The 5,007-nt window shown below is 32.7% G+C and overlaps 1 pseudogene; it reads right to left on the bottom strand.

The window, feature by feature from the left end:
* Positions 1–1,446: 1,446 nt before the first annotated feature.
* Positions 1,447–2,677, bottom strand: LOC148571548 (protein FAR1-RELATED SEQUENCE 7-like; annotated as a pseudogene).
* Positions 2,678–5,007: the final 2,330 nt, after the last annotated feature.

The raw sequence follows: 5,007 nt of genomic DNA, 5'->3' as shown, positions 1-5,007 counted from the left end.
TCAAATATTTTCTATGATCAATAGCAATCTAAGCATATTTGACATCAAAAAGCTTTGTTAGTATGCATCCAAGATTTTATAAAAAAAAATCAATATAAAATTGTTATTAAGTGAAAGAAGTAAATAAAGTATTACTATGCTAATTTGTTTACAATAATGTAAGTAATTATTTATTGAGATGTTTTATAACTAAAAATTACCTTAAATTTTATAAACTTTCTTGATTGTTCACAAATGTATTTGGTTAAAGAAATACATCCAACAGTTCCTATTGGATATAAATAATCATAGTAATGTTAAACACCAATAAAAAAATTCATCATGTTAAATAATATATAAGTATCATTTTACAAATAGTTAAGAAAACTTACCATTAATAACCTATTAAAACCATGATCATCTTCTTAAGATATTGAACCATACAGCTTAATGACCTGTATAACATGAGAAGGAGAACAACTTATAAGAGTTAAAATAATCTAAAATAAATATAAAAAATATAGAAATTTAAAGTACTCAACATTGTACTCATACCACCTACTCTATTTTACTACCTAATTTATAATTCTACATCTTTTGGGCCAATTTTTTTTTGTTCACTCACAGATAGTATTATTTAATAAATTACTAAACTACCTTGTCTTGTTGTTGTTATGAAGTGTTGCTAATTTGACTCTTCTTCTTATTTTTGGGTTGATTTTCAACAAAACTTTTTAAACGCTTTCTAAAATTTTTTACACCATTTCTTCTTTTCAAACCTCTGACTTCTAAGTTTTGAAGGTTTGTACATTGAATTGGGAGGGAAGAATCAGCATTGTTGATTTCCAATCCCAAATTTAGTTTGTAGATATCATCAACTTTTTACTTAACTCCTCCACAGCTTTTTCCATAAAGACACGTGCTTCTTTACAATCAGAGGCTTGTGTGACTGTTCTTACTAACTTAGGACATGTTTGCTTAAACCATTGTGTGCTAGTAAGACAAGTATCTTCTTCAACTATTCTTCCATGTGTAAGGTCCCACATTGGTTGGGGAGGAGAACGAAGCATGCTTTTTAAGGGTGTAGATACCTCTCCCTAGCATGACGCGTTTTGACGAGTGAGTGAGGGGGGCTTCGACTATCATCCCTGTCATCAAAGGCAAAACCGTGAGGCCTTGTGTGCCAAAGCGGACAATATCGTCTAGCGGGGGGTCTGGGCTGTTACAGATGGTATCAGAGTCGGAGCCCAGATCGATGTGCCAGCAAGGGCGCTGGGCTCCCTTAGGGGGTGGATTGTAAGGTCCCACATCAGTTGAGGAGGGGAACGAAGCATACCTTTTAAGGGTGTGGATACCTCTCCCTAGCATGACGTGTTTTGACGAGTGAGTAAGGGGGGCTTCGGCTATCATCCCTATCCTCAAAGGCAAAACCGTGAGACCTTGTGTGCCAAAGCGGACAATATCGTGCTAGCGTGTGGTTTGGACTGTTACACCATGCATATCTTTTACTAATCCGCTCATTGCTCCTCTTGTCCACCTCTTCAAAATATATTGATCAGGCAGTAATTCAATATCTGTAACATCTAAAACTTTGATTGTATGACAACACGAAATGCCAAAACCCAAAAGTCTCAAACTTTCTACAATTACATGAAATTGAATTCAAGGAAGGATCAAATGTTACTTTAAACTCTTTATTCTCATTGCACAATGCAACCAGATATTCATAAACAAAGCCTCTCTCATTTACTTCTCTTATGCAAGCTACAGAATATTTTTCATATTCCCCTTGAAAATGATCAAATAATGGCAAGGTATATACTTCTGAAACTTGTTGCAATAGTGGTGAACTTACCATCTTCAACCTGGGTAACTTTTGTTTGGATTGAAATTTACCTTGTAGTTCATTGTATCTCTTATCATTGACAACTCTTTCAAAGTGATTGAAAAATTGAATTATGTTTAGGTTTAGTTTCATACAATTTTTTAGGCCTACATTCAAACTTTCACTAAGCTGTGTACTCTGCATGCCAATAGTGAAGGCATTGTTCATATAGCATCTTGCCCACTTCTTCTTTAATTTATACAAGTTCATCAACCACTTATTTTTCTTACGATCATAGTCATATAATAATTTATCCCATGCTCCTTTGAAATTAATTTCATCTACATATTCATACATACATGCTTTAAAGTCTCGTAGAAAATAAGAACCATTCTTAATCAAATTACCAAGATGTTTAATGCCATTTTGCATTAAATGCCAAGAACATAAAGCATGATATATTTCAGGCATTACCTTAGCCAAACCATTAGCCATTGTAGGAGGAGCTTGATTTGTGAATATAGTTTGAGGCTTCTTGTTTTTGTGTGTCTTCAAAAACTCTTTAAACAGCCATTCAAATGAATCTGAATTCTCGTCGTAAAGAAGTGCAGCTCCAAATATCACTACCCCTCTAAAGTGATTAAATTCTGCAAACACACCCAAAGGCTTACAAGCATTATTAGTACTATATGTAGTGTCAAGAGTAACCACATCACCAAAATATTCATAATCAATGATCATTTTTGCATCAGCCCAAAAAATGTTTGTTATTTGTTCTTCCAGATCTAACTGAATAGCATGACTGAATGATAAATTTTCTAGAGATTTTTGTTGAAAATATGCTAACAAGCTGCCTGCCTCCCCGTATGTCATGCTTCTCATTCTTTTGGTACGGAGATAATTTTTTTGGTCTAAATGTGTATAACCAATATTTTCTCTTCCACCAACTTGTCTACTCATCAATTCAAATGAAGCCCGTTGTGTGATTCCCGAGTCATCTACCAATTCAATTTCTCGATCTTGAACCTGAGGTATTTTTCGTTGACATGCTAACATGTGAGTTGTCTATGAAAGATGAAAAGGTGATTATGCTCACTGAAAAATCATGAATCTCATACTTTTCAATACCTTTAATATATCTTATTCCTAATTTTACCAAACAATTAGTCCTTGTTTCAAGTCTAGGAATGATAGTCAAAGAATTCCTTTTATCTAATTTACCCTTCTTTGGCACAGACGAACCTAAGACTTAGAATTTTTCCATCTGCATTTTTGTTAGAATATTGCTTGTGGACACCAAATCCCATCCTCCTACCATAATCAATCCAAAATTGCCATGCCTCTTCTACAATGTTAAAGGTTTTGCCCAATTTAGGTAGCCAATCAAATTCTACATCCATATTTTGGGCATTCAAGGAAACAGTAGAATTGTTGGACATCCTAAAATGAAAACAAGAATCAAAAGAAAAACTATTTAAAAAGTATTTTTTTTAATTGTTAACAGAAAAACTAATTTAAAGATTCAATTACAGGAATATGAACATTAAAAAACAAACGTACTCATACAGCACGGTTTATTAATTTTCAATCTGAAAACTTATAGCTTGAAAAAAAATAATATCAAACTAAATATATTATCAAATGATTGGGAAGAAAGACTTGAGTAAGGGAATTAGATAAAAGAGACTGAGAATGAGAATGAAAGAACAAAACCTCAATGTCGAAGGAGAAGAATCGTTATCCTCAAAATGAGCCTGTAATGGCCTTCTATTAGCATCACAAGACATTAACTGCTTGAAAAGAAGAATATAATAGAAGTTCAAAAGTTTAATTTTCCAGAAAAGATGGTGAAGAGAAAATAAGCGTGGGAAAATAATAAAAATAAAAGAAGCTGGAACGTGAGAATTTGGGAAAGTGATAGTCATAATTATAGTTATAATTAGAACCGTTGATTTTATTAAGGATTGAGATTTTCCACTGGACAGGGTCAATTTTTTCCTCCACTGGAGAGGATCCGTTCCCTTTAGTAGGGTCGGGGTGGATAATTAGGTTCATTTTATTTTAATCCTTAGTCGACAGCAACACACCACAGAACACAGACAAACTTCAACCAAGCATGACAAGTAATTCACTCAGAAGTCAATTAACTAAAAAGCACACAAACACGTTCACAGAATTTCACAACATAGAGATATGTGCAAACAAGTATGATGCATGTCTAGTCCTATACAGGCCATGAGCTCATGTGTCGGTTTGTTGCCCGATTCCTGACACTGGTTCCGATATAAGCATTTCGTATCACCGTCCCTATCTCAGCTAATGTCCCCTCCATGAGCGTTACACATCGCCGTCCTCATGGGGGAACATTCCTTTTAGTCTCCAGTGAGCATTACGCATCACCTTCCCCACTAGACACTTGGCACTAAGGCCCTAACAGCGCTCAATTTCTTTCAATTTTTGCTCTCTACTCTACTGCCGTAGATATTCCTTTAGTTAATACCTTCTTCTCTATCTACTCTATTGTGGCAGACGTTCATTAAAAATATTTTCAGTCACTGCTCTCTACTCTTCTGCGGCAGAGATCCTTTTACTTAATATATATCCTTCTCTTTTTATTCTTTTTCTTTTCTTTTCTTTCTCATCTCTCTCTTTTATTATCTTACTTCTTTTTTCCGCTCTTCTTTTCTCCAATACTTTAATTCTTTATCATAATTAAACTTCGCATTCTTCTCTCGCCTTTTCCTAATGTCTTATGAAAAAGAATCATAAGATTCTTAGATTAGCTGTGTCCTCTAAAGTTTTTAAGATTTCTTCTTTTTACTCTTCTCTAACTTAAATATTCTTAATAGAATGATAACAATAATATAAATAAGATAATTTAAATAGTAAATAATATATATAATTTTTCTTAAAAAATAGTTTATAAAACCTTATTTTTAAAGTTTTATTACTTTCTAAATCACGAACTTTTTAATATTCTATTTTTAACCTTAATATTTTATAAAATTATATTTGAACCCTCACTTATTTTTATATTTATAAAAAATAACTCTAAAATTTTATAAAATAGCTATTTTACCCTTGAACTTTACTTATTATCAAAATTACCCAAAAACTTATATAATTATAAATTTAACTTGATCATTTTATAAAATTATATTTTTCATTCTTAAAAAAATAAAAGATCTTGGCTGTTCTCTTTA

Source organism: Arachis ipaensis, chromosome B3 (assembly GCF_059453495.1).
Source record: "Arachis ipaensis isolate K30076 ecotype BB chromosome B3, ASM5945349v1, whole genome shotgun sequence".
Classification (NCBI taxonomy): domain Eukaryota; kingdom Viridiplantae; phylum Streptophyta; class Magnoliopsida; order Fabales; family Fabaceae; genus Arachis; species Arachis ipaensis.
Note: the sequence above shows the minus strand (reverse complement) of the source record. Positions and strands in the feature narration are given on the sequence as shown.